At 42.7% G+C, this 12,266-nt stretch overlaps 1 long non-coding RNA gene across 2 annotated transcripts; it reads right to left on the bottom strand.

The window, feature by feature from the left end:
* Positions 1 to 2,524: 2,524 nt before the first annotated feature.
* On the bottom strand, positions 2,525 to 11,332 carry LOC142490998 (uncharacterized). 2 transcript variants are annotated; one of them, XR_012800209.1, is made up of 3 exons: positions 11,200 to 11,332; positions 8,201 to 8,702; positions 2,525 to 2,665 (listed from the first exon to the last, which is right to left on the bottom strand). It is a non-coding gene; the product is annotated as an uncharacterized LOC142490998 (long non-coding RNA). The 2 variants fall into 2 exon arrangements; XR_012800210.1 differs by lacking the exon at positions 11,200 to 11,332 and adding an exon at positions 10,919 to 11,157.
* Positions 11,333 to 12,266: the final 934 nt, after the last annotated feature.

Genomic DNA, 12,266 nt, shown 5'->3' with positions numbered 1-12,266 from the left:
TCAAAGGATGTGTTAAAAACTCATTAAAAATGGTATTAAGAATTGAAAAATATTATTAGAACTGATTTATTTTAAAAATCCATATAAGATTTCACATCTTGCTGCTTTTACTTCCCGCCGAGCAGTCTGAAAAACAATTCAGAGGGGGAGTGGAATGACTAGAAGGTCATAATGTGTGCACCTTGCACTATACTAATGTGAAAGGAGGAAAAAACCTAAATGATATAACCTGTGTGATATAGGAACAAAAACTGCAATAAAGTGTATAAGTGGTGCTGGCAGGGAAAAGGTTAATGTTGATCAAAAAGATAAAGAAAAGCTCCCTGTACGCCGCACTAGAGATCACCTATATCTATGTTAAAACTTAATATTTATTAGTAAACAGTTAAAATTTGTTTATTGCAGCAGTAATGTGAACCAAAGTAATTAAAATAATTGAAATAAAAACGGAGAGGTGAACTGTGTACCTAATAGAAATGACAGTGTAGAACAAAAACCACTATTGTCAATTAGAGTGTCCCACCACTATATAATTATACTAGAGGTGGTAGTGATTAAGCTACAATATTCTGTCATATGAAACCTACTCCTAGATGGTAGTAAGGGGTGTAACCTGAATTGATATGTACGCTTGGTTTGACAAGTAGATACAGTAATAGATCAGGTATACATACACATTTGTGCCAGACCGTCAGGTTCAATATTTAGTGAGCCTGTGGGTCTGTCATGGTGAACACTAGCAGTTGATGCAAGATCACAAAGTATGTGTCTTGTACTGTGAACCATGAACCATAATAGTTAAGGAGTAGTCAGAGTGTTGTGCTTCCTAATGAAGTCTCCGAAACACTCTGAAAGGAATAGGCAACAGACCTCTCCGATATAGCCAGCGTACTAGGTGGTAACGCTTAGCTAGGAAGCACAACACTCTGACTACTCCTTAACTATTATGGTTCATGGTTCACAGTACAAGACACATACTTTGTGATCTTGCATCAACTGCTAGTGTTCACCATGACAGACCCACAGGCTCACTAAATATTGAACCTGACGGTCTGGCACAAATGTGTATGTATACCTGATCTATTACTGTATCTACTTGTCAAACCAAGCGTACATATCAATTCAGGTTACACCCCTCACTACCATCTAGGAGTAGGTTTCATATGACAGAATATTGTAGCTTAATCACTACCACCTCTAGTATAATTATATAGTGGTGGGACACTCTAATTGACAATAGTGGTTTTTGTTCTACACTGTCATTTCTATTAGGTACACAGTTCACCTCTCCGTTTTTATTTCAATTATTTTAATTACTTTGGTTCACATTACTGCTGCAATAAACAAATTTTAACTGTTTACTAATAAATATTAAGTTTTAACATAGATATAGGTGATCTCTAGTGCGGCGTACAGGGAGCTTTTCTTTATCTTTTTGATCAACATGAAAAACAATTCACCATGAAATGTAGTGCTCGAAACTTTCCTACTGAATATATTATTGCAGAAGGGGTAATGAGAGGCTAGTTATTTAGAGCTAATTTAATTCAGACGTATAACAGGAAAACAGACTGAAAATGGAACATTAGTGCATCTAAAAGGCTGGGCACAACAATTAAAAACAAGGATTCCTGTAAGGCAAGAAATCATCTAAATGAATGATTACATGATTAAGATTTAAAGAGGCAATCCAAACAGTACTTTAAATAAATAAATATATGGACACTTTCATTACCTTTATTGAAAACAAATTACCTAAATGAATGATTGATTGGCTCTCCCATGATTGATCAGCAAAATCCTGCTTCCCAGGGTTCACTAAACAGCTGCCTTTCAGTTTCAATCAATCCTTCAGTCCGTGTAACTCAGCAGCTACAATGTATCCTTTTATTACCAAGATAACATTATCTATTGTTACAGTTTACAGCTCAAACTGCTGGTGATATTGGTAACAAATGATCACACACAGGAAAGTGTTACAAAAAAATCTTGCAAAAAATCTTGCACTGCTGGGGATGTGTGCTAAAACCCGCTATAGAAATCAAAGGATGCTCATTATATTAAAACTCACTAAAAATGGCATTAACAAGTGAATTCAAAAATAGTTTTTTAGTAAGCATAATTTAATACTAAAGAAATGTTTTTTTTTATTTTTTAACACAGGATATTGCATGGATTGCTCCATTGCAACAAAAAAATTGCAAGAAATTGAACTATACCTTTGTAGACTATACAATACAGTTGTGAAAAGCACATGATACAAAAAATGTCTGATTATTTTTCAACAATAATTTCTCTTTGTGAATACATATTGTATTTGTTAGTCATTTCTGACAAAAATGTTAACACACTGATAGAAAACTGCTGCAATGAAGTGGTAAGAAAGTAATACTGTAGAAGTAATTGCGCCCATCCTTACCAAAGTTGTAAATCTACATTTATTTTTGTGCTAACCATACCGGAGACCTTATCCCGTTCATTGTTTCACAGGTGTTCTCTTTCCCCCAATATCATAGCACAATATGAACAACAATTACTCCTCACCTCTGCTGGTGTTACCCCTGGCATTCGTATATCCAGTGTATAATCTGACGAGCCTGGAGACATTACAGGCCGTGTTGTTCCCAAGCAGTCATTGGAAAGAGATCTGGATGGTTCCTTATATCTTCAATAAAAAAAAAAAATGAAAAATAAACATTTTAAGTTTCTTTTTTTTATTCCATCATGAACTCTGTTCTACATGCCTACAAGTTACAGTAATGAGCTCTATTTTGTAACTACAAATCAAGTAATTAAGACAAGTTCAATATCTTTTCTTCAGATATAAGTAGCAAACCGTACACATGCTGAGAAGACAACACATTTAGAAAGTGAAGTACAGTATTAGTTAGTAAAAAGGACTAAAACTGGAAATTCTAAGTGCATAGACAATGAAGGCTGTGAGCTGCGACAGAGGTAGAGGCTGTGATATAAGTAGATAATAGGACAGTATTTAAAAGATAGCTGTATTTATTTATTTATCTTACTACAAATAAATCATTAAACCATCTTGGTAACGGGATCCAGAAGAATAGGAATAGGTTTGATTAGGCTCCTAAACCTAGACTAGAGGCAATATGACAGCTGCAAACAGTTCACACTCATTGATACTTTTTGTAATACGCAGTAAAGTTTGCAGCAGTATCTTTCACTTTCCAGAATGCTGTAGAAGAAGCTTGGACAGCCAAACTGTTCATTTTCAGCATGGAGCTCAATGGAATTAGAAAGACGCACACCAATGTTAGATTTGGGATTCTATGATGCTTTCACATCTTATAATTGTCTTGACTAATCATTGTAGATGATTTAATGCCTTATTAAAGTAATTAGTTATGCCAACATAGACATGAGTTGACCCCTTCACATCAGTTTAAACCCATTTTGTGATTTAATGATGAACCTAAAAGGAGCATGAGTAAAGATCTTGCATCATAAAACATTTTAATATGAGCACATGACTAGAATATTATTTACATAAGCATAATAAATAAAACAGAGCTGTTCATGGAACATCAGGATCTATCACAGGATGTCTGTCATTTATGTTTGTTCAAACAATACCTGCTTTCTGCATCTAAAGTAATCTTCTCTAGCATTTCTACTCCGGTTTTCATTTCCTGCTCATGTGTGTGTTTTTCCAATCTAATAAATCTGCCAGAACTTTTATTTATAGAATGATAAATTATATATATAATGACATGCAAATTACACAGTAATATTGCCATTTGCTATACACTGGCGACACAGTTTATTACACTGCGGCCAGATCCGCAAGCCGGGAGATTTCCCGGCTTGCTAGTGGCCGCCCCTCGGCGTGCCGCGCGTCATAGACGCGCGGTCACGCGTCTTCGGGAGCGTGCGCCCCCTGCACGCGCGTCCAGGGGCTCCCCGAGGGAGCCCTGGTGTCCCGCGATCGCGGGACAGCGGCAGGGGGTTCCGGGGGACCCGGCGGACCCGGCAGCGGTAGGGAGAGCGCCCCGATCGGAGGGCGCTCTTCCGCTGCTTCGGCGCGCGCCCGTCACTCTCGGGCGCGCGCCAGGCTACTGCTGCGGCACAGAACGGGCAAATGCTCGAATAAACTGTGCCGCAGCAGTATATATATTTTTTTTTTTTAAGGTACAGGGACAGAGAGAGGATTTGAAGTAAGCGTATGGTTGCTAGATCACGATGGACCAGTGAATCAGACAATTAAAGCAATTGCTTTATCTAAATAAACTGGTTTCTCAGTTTCTCAGGGGTACAGATATTTTCTATGCTAATATATGTAGAAATGGCATTAATAAATAAAACAATATTACAGAATTGCATTCTGCGCCAAATATGTTGGGAATTGAAATTCAATGTGTAAATATAAACTGGCAAGAAGTTTGCATTGTTGCATGAAATCTGTTGACATTAGGAACTCATGACCAACCAATTCTTAACTGGCATGCATTTGCGCAAATTTGTTGTAGATCATCTATACTCTCGATCTATTAATACACTGTACAAAATAGACATGAGTATAGTGGCTGTAAAAATAATACTTCCTTAAATAACAAAGCTTTTCAGAAATAATACAGGCCTTTGGAAGAGAAAGATGCATACGAAATGGAATAATCAGAGAATATTGTAGTGAATAATATATGTGCGTATAAATATTTAATGTAATAATTATAGAGACTGATACATTTATGTTTTCCTAGCAATCACAGCTAATTTTTAAACACCATCAGAGGACAAATGTATTCATGTAAATGTGCGGATTTCATTGTACAGAAGCACAGCAGTGAATACCCAACACCTTTATAATAATAAAAACATTTTTTATATATATATATATATAGATGAAAAGAGAAAAAAGTAACCCGTATGGGAGCACTCAGGTATGCAAAAGATTAATATATTTATTTATTTGACACAATGCAAAAAGAATTGAATAAACAGTACATGATTAAAAACACTTAAAAAAGAGGCATTGACCCCTGTCACGATTGCTACCCTAAAACACTAATAAGCAACACTAGGGAACGACATACATTGTCAACCCTATACATAAGTAGGATAGTGACTCAAACAAAACTGGGGTAAATCAGAATAAATCACAATAGGTTATTGGGTTCAAAAGGCACCTATACAAAGCTAAGGATGATTCACACTACACACCAGAAGGTGGACTGATCAAAGTATATATGACAATCACCAGGCATCACACATCTGCATGAGCATACAATGATTTGACCAATACCTTCAGCATAAATCCTATGTAGGAAACGTAGTGAGATGGAATAAAGTCCCTAGGTGTGTAGAGTAATGGAGTTGGTAAAATAGCATATATAGGAAAATACCTAATGGACGCCTATTACATAACCTTGTGTTAATAGTCAGTACCCCTAATGCAAAAATGAAGGTCACAGTCCAGAAAAATGGTGTGCATAAGTGCTGGGTAGCATAGTTACGTGAGCCAAGGGGTCAGGGGTCCTGCCTAGCACGCCCACTCTGACGCGTTTCGTCCAGAGACTTTGACTAGGAGTGGTGAGGGAACTAAAGCTGAATGCTGTTTATGTAGGGATGTTTTTCGCGCCAAAAACGGTTGAGGGCGGCAGCAGCTGCAGGTGCTTAAAATAGATTACTGCTGATCTTCCGTGTCTGCGTGTCAGACTGGCACGCGAGTAGTGTGCGCATGTGCAGCTTGTAGATAATGGTTTCTATATATGTGTCTACTGCGCATGTGCTAAGTGCAGCGTCCCAGTATTTACGTCTGTATAATGATATGCAAGGCGTCGCTGCACCTTTTAGTGCGTGTCAGCTTGGACCGCACACCGCGCATGCGCGCTGAGTGTGTCTATTGATCCATGTACTGGCGGTCACAAAAATAGCTGGAAAAGTAGTGATGATGCCCATAATCACTTATCACATACTATTGAGGGGATTGATGTAACTAATGTCCACTAATATTTAGAAGAGCAGCAGATATAGTTTAAGACAAATCTGAGTAGTACCATAGAGAGAGGCACATGTATGGGAGCTGCAACAGCGCACCCTAATGGAGCGGAGGTATATTGAGTGCATATTTTTAAAGCACAATGAGCTATGTATCTTCAATATTTGTGTCAATTAGTGTAATACATCCAAAATTGTGCAATACAAAGAGGGATTGAAAAACATTTGCAACATGTATCAATGTCCAATGAATAGTTATTGAATCCATAATATCCAACTTGTTAATCCCATAAGTCGAGGAATGTGCCAGGTGTATTTGGTCCAGGTATATCCAGAATCGAAATTTTTGTGGCATCTGCGGTTACGGCATCTCCATGCTGCACCGATCCGCGGATGCGGTCCACCGCTGCGTGGTACACGGACCATGCAGAGACCCTCCTGCACAAGCATTGGGAATCAGGACGATGCACTCCAAATATCATGGCCGATCTGGCCCCTGGTCAGGAAAATCTCCAGCTTGAGCCTTGCACGTGCATGCAGTATCTAAAAGATTAGACAAAATACATGCAGTAAGTGCACTCATCAGAATAGTTGTAGATTATTTAGCTGTAAACAGACAAAGTTAGAGCAGTTGTATATTACAGGAACATGGCATAGCCAATATAGTCGTTCAGACCTTTCGGAATCATTGAGTTGATTTGTGTAATCCACCTGGTCTCTTTTTTTAGGAGAGCTTTTTCCAGGTCACCTCCACGTATGCCAAGGGAGACTTTGTCAAGCGCAAAGGCCCTAAGTGACGTAGTGTCCGCCGCATGTTTGTTCAAAAAATGCCTGGCGACACTTGTGATTTTTTTGAAGCCATCAAGGTCCCTTTGCACATTTTTGATGTTCCTGACATGGTCCAAGACCCGAAATCTAAGTTCTCGTGTAGTCTTGCCTACATATGGTAAATCACAGGGGCAAAGTATACAGTAGATCACCCCTTTAGATTTACAATTGAGTGTGGAACGAATTGTGTAGACATGGGTCTTTTGACTATTTGTGAATGTTAGTCTATTTTCCATGTGTTTGCAGGCTGAGCATTTGGAGCATTTGGCAAATCCTATGCGTGGGGTAACAGACAAAAATGTTTTGTCGACATGAGGGATGTAATGACTATTGACCAAGGTATCTTTAAAATTAGGTGCCCGACGGCTTGTCATGGTGACTTGTTTGCCCAGGGCTTGTACCAGGTCAGAGTCTGTCATCAACACCCCCCAATGTCGCTGTAACGCCCCGCGTAGTAATGGCCATTGCTGATTGTAAGACCCCACAAAGCGGATCTCTTTTTTATCTCTTGTCTTTAACTTGGGTCGTAAAAGGGAAGTGCGGGTTTTGCTCAGGCTGTTACGGTACCCTCTCTCTACCATAGTCTTGCTATAGCCTCTTTGTAAAAATCTTGATTTCATTTCCCTTGATCTTAAGTCAAAGTCATGACTTAACGAGACATTTCTCTTCAGTCTCAGAAATTCGCTTGTGGGGATACCTTTCACTTGGTGGTGGGGATGGAAGCTTTTGGCATGCAAGATCGAGTTTGTGGCGGTATGTTTCCGAAAAATGTCAGTGCATAGCACTCCACCCTCGCCAATACTGATTGTCAAGTCCAGAAACTCAATTTTCGTGGGACTCGACTGAAATGTCAGTCTAATGTTTAGATCGTTGTGGTTGAGGGCACCAATAAACGCACTGAATCCACTAGCATTACCTCGCCAGAGGACAAGCACGTCATCGATGTACCTCAACCACAGCAAGACGTGCTGTGTATGCACTTGGTTCTCATCAGTAAAAACCACCTCTCTCTCCCACCAGCCCATCTATATTATTCACAACCCGTGAGCACCGCCATACCTTACTTATGTAAATCAAACAGGATATCACTTTGGCCTATGGTGGCATAATTACTGCATAAGTAGATGCAAGGTTTTCTTTCCCCATCCCTCCCCCCTGTTTTTCCCCCGTTATTTGAATATATATATATATATATATATATATATATATATATATATATATATATATATATATATATATATACATACACACACACATACATACACACATACACACACAAATTAAGAAAAAAATCAATATCACAAAAAAGACTTGAGGACAAAACAATTACATCTGTGTGTCAAATAAAGTGGACTACTTAAAAAAAAAATCTATATCTATATCCACTCACATAAGCTTAAACTTTCCTCACCTCTTAAAGACAGATCTAGGGCTCCTGAAACAGTAACAGCTGTCTTGGAAAATAAGAAATAGTAGGATCAAGCTGCTAATGAGGCTGGCCATGTTCACCCTGCTGTTCCTTGCCTTATTACGGTGGCAAATAGAAGGCAGCGTTGTAATCCTGGCAATTAGGCTGCTGTATCAGCCCACTACTTCATTACTGCGAGCCCCACAGGCATCCTACAGCTGTTGACAGCCCATCCGTCTTCAGGAGGTGAAGCGCTGGAAGGTGGACGATGCAACGCTGGGATCTAGGATTTGCTGGAAAGAAACATCCTCCTGATTGAACACAGTTTTTTCTTTAGGTTAACGTTGTACTTCCGTGCGGGAAAGATGTTCCAGCACAGTGCAAGTTGAGATGCTTGACTCCCCCCCCCCCCGCAAGGGGCTTGCACCCTGGTGCTCTGCAACTACAAGTTACAGATCACTCACAATTACCCAGCATCATGCCAACACCCGTCTTCAGTGAGAACCTGTGAAAAGAGGCAGATAATGGATGACTAACACATTACAACATTAGTCCTCAGCAAATCCCTGTTGAGGGTTCTCAGTGCATTTGTTTTCTAAGCCCAACCCAATTGACAAACTCATATGCTCTAGTACAGTGATATAAAGCTTCCTCCTGTCACACACACACGTCTGTTCTCTGGTTTGCATCCAATGTATTATTTGACTGTTTTAACATTACAGGTAAATATAAATCAAAGAAATTCTGCAATAGTGTCGTTTAGTTGAATTATCTGACACTACAGTGAACTTCTGCAATGCACTATTGCCACACAAAAGAACAATTACCCAAACTTTAGGACTGAAATTACCAATACGGTCACTAATGGCTGCACGTTTTCATTTCACAAAAGACTAGGTGTAAGGAATCCACTACTGGCTTTGACTATTGCCTTGCAGACATGTGCAGTTGCAGGCTTCCTCTGGCAATCTATGGCACAGGTGCTGCCTCTCATTGCAGCTTCTGCCCTGTGCTACTTCATTGGAGGAATTCTCACACACCCTCCTCCTGTGATTGGATCTCCGCCCTTTATATTCTAGGCGTTGGCTCTGAACCAGCGCCGAGCATAACTATTCCTACCTCTATGTTACTGTCTCTGCCACAAACCATCCCAGGCCTCTCTCCTAGCGTTCTTACCTTCCAAGTTCCTGAGTATCCAGAGGCCTGGTCCTGGACGTCTGTGCTGAAGCGTTGTTGCCAGCACTGGCCTGCTGCTATCTCCTTGCAGTGGCCTACCCTGGACGTCTGTGCTGAAGCGTTGATGCCAGCACTGGTAACTGCTGCATTCCCTCCTAGCAGTAGCTACCCTTCCTGTCCTGTGGCCTGCCGCTATTCTCCTGTAGTGGCCTATCCTGGACGTCTGTGCTGAAGCGTTGATGCCAGCACTGGTACTGCTGCATTTCCTCCTAGCAGTGGCTACCCTTCCTTTCCTGCGGCCTGCTGCTATCTCCTTGCAGTGGCCTGCCCTGGACGTCTGTGCTGAAGCGTTGATGCCAGCACTGGCCTGCTGCTATTCTCCTGCAGTGGCCTACCCGGGACGTCTGTGCTGAAGCGTGTTGCCAGCACCGGTACCTGCTGCATTCCCTCCTAGCAGTGGCTACCCTTCCTTTCCTGCAGCTTGCTGCGATCCTCTTGCAGTGACCTGCCTTGGACTTCTGCGCTGAAGCGTTGGTTCTTCCCGACGCTGCCCTGCGGTGAACTTCGGCCAGCCTGCTGTCTCCTCCTGCTGAGATCGGCGTCATGGGCCGAGGCCGCTCCTCGCGCAGAAGCCACCCCCGCGCTCACGCTCCTAAGCTGAAGCGGGGAAATCCTGACTACCTATTGCCGAACTCCTGCTTCCATAACGACGATGCTGCCTTCTCCAATCCTGACCCTGCGATGTACGACTACGAACTGCGCACTCCGGATCAGTCTGCGTGGACTCAGGTCGGTGATTATATAACCCCACCTCAGCCCCGCGGTCCGGTCCAGGTTTGTGGCGAGCATCGGCGTAACACTAGGATTGTCACATAATAGCGCCACCAAAAGAGGAAGTTGGTTCTGTGGTTCAGCATTAAAGCTACAATCACGGGTCATGAGAAGTCAGATGAAAACACACAAGTGACCAATGCCACATGTAAAACCTCCAAAGCTTCCAAATCCATTTAAGTGAATTAAGATCTTGAACAATCTGAGAAATTCCCTACTATGTCGTCATATTCTCTCCTCGCTGTCACTTTATACACAAACAATCCACCAATCCAAATGGGGATGGATCTCAAGCCATTGGATGAAACTACTACCATTATGTTGTGATGGCATCAGCAACCATGACACAAGAGGAACTGGGATATGTTAAAAGTGGGGGTCAGCAGCACAGAGATTAAGACAGTTTAGAAAATACCTGTCAAGAACCGAGGAATCAGCCTACTTACAATACCCACCTACAACATGCCACAGGATCAAAATCATGTCAATCACATCAACATAGCAAAGCTAAACCACAGTTTTGGTACATTAGTCTTCTAACTAAATTAACACATTCACTACCAGAGAGGCAAGACACGCACACATTACCCCGCTGGCAGCGAAAGAGTCAACACAAGAAGTCTTTCCAATGCATTTGATTCCTTTTCCAGAACATTACACACCACTGAAAGTAAATACATATGTATGCACATCCACTATCAAAGTAAATCAAACCTTGAAGACAGAAGGATGAATTCAACCGATTAAAAGATCTTCCTGGCAGCTTGCTAGTGTCAACATGCTGCAAACCTACAGTCAGTGGCTGGACCGAGACTACAGAGCGCCAGCCAGTGTGACCACCAGAACTTTTACGCATCACACACACACCAGTAAAGAGCTTCGCTGCTCCTATGCAAAGCAACTCAGAGAGGCTAGGACCGAACCCTGACCCAGGAGCTGCCGGCACCCGCGCGCAACAGAGCCCAAAATGCACACCGCGCTGCTTCTGGAGTTACTTTGGGAGTGGGTGCTTCCAGGGGACGGGAACCACCGCTCCAGCCTCCGGATCTGATTTTGTGCTCGCTGCGGGTCTACGTGCAGGCAGACAAGGAAACAGCGGGGAGAGGAGACTACAACTCCCAGCAACACTTGCGCGAGGGAAAAAATAAATTTAAAAAAAACGATTCAAAAATGTTAAAACTTTATTTTTAGGACAGTAAGATTTTAAGTGAATGAGATTTGTAGTGCTAGCTGGGAAATTAATATTACGTTTACCCCTTTACTGTAGGGTGCATGTGTTTTCACATTTGCTTCAGCTCACAATGTAATGAAGCGTCCATGGACCAAATAAGTAACATTTTGGGGGTTCTAGACCAAGTGAGACTTAATGGAATTTATATTTTACTAGCTGAGAGACCCGGCGTTGCCCGGGATGTAAATACGTAATAGGTATTATTATTTATAAATGGTGGAACAATAGGTGACTATTTGTTGTAAAGGTTGGATAATAATGTTGAAAAGAAAGATGGAAGAAAATGTAATACGATGTTGTAAAAAAATGGTTTATTGTAAACACACCACAGTACAATGTATATGTATGGATAAGGGGGGGGAGGTGGTGGGAAGGGGGAGGCGGTGGGAAGGGGGAGGGGAGGCGGTGGGAAGGGGGGGGGAGGCGGTGGGAAGGGGGGGGAGGCGGAGGCGGTGGGAAGGGGGGGAGGCGGTGGGAAGGGGGGGGAGGCGGTGGGAAGGGGGGGGGAGGCGGTGGGAAGGGGGAGGGGAGGCGGTGGGAAGGGGGAGGGGAGGCGGTGGGAAGGGGAGGGGAGGCGGTGGGAAGGGGGGGGAAGGGGGGGGGGAGGCGGTGGGAAGGGGGGGGAGGCGGTGGGAAGGGGGGGGAGGCGGTGGGAAGGGGGGGGAGGCGGTGGGAAGGGGGGGGAGGCGGTGGGAAGGGGGTGGGAAGGGGGGGGGAGGCGATGGGAAGGGGGGGGGAGGTGATGGGAAGGGGGGGAGGCGGTGGGAAGGGGGGGGCAGTGGACAGGAGGGGGGGGGCAGTGGACAGGAGGGGGGGGCAGTGGACAGGAGG

Source organism: Ascaphus truei, chromosome 3 (genome assembly GCF_040206685.1).
Source record: "Ascaphus truei isolate aAscTru1 chromosome 3, aAscTru1.hap1, whole genome shotgun sequence".
Taxonomy (NCBI): domain Eukaryota; kingdom Metazoa; phylum Chordata; class Amphibia; order Anura; family Ascaphidae; genus Ascaphus; species Ascaphus truei.
The sequence above is the reverse complement of the archived record's forward strand: the minus strand, read 5'-3'. Positions and strand labels throughout refer to the sequence as shown.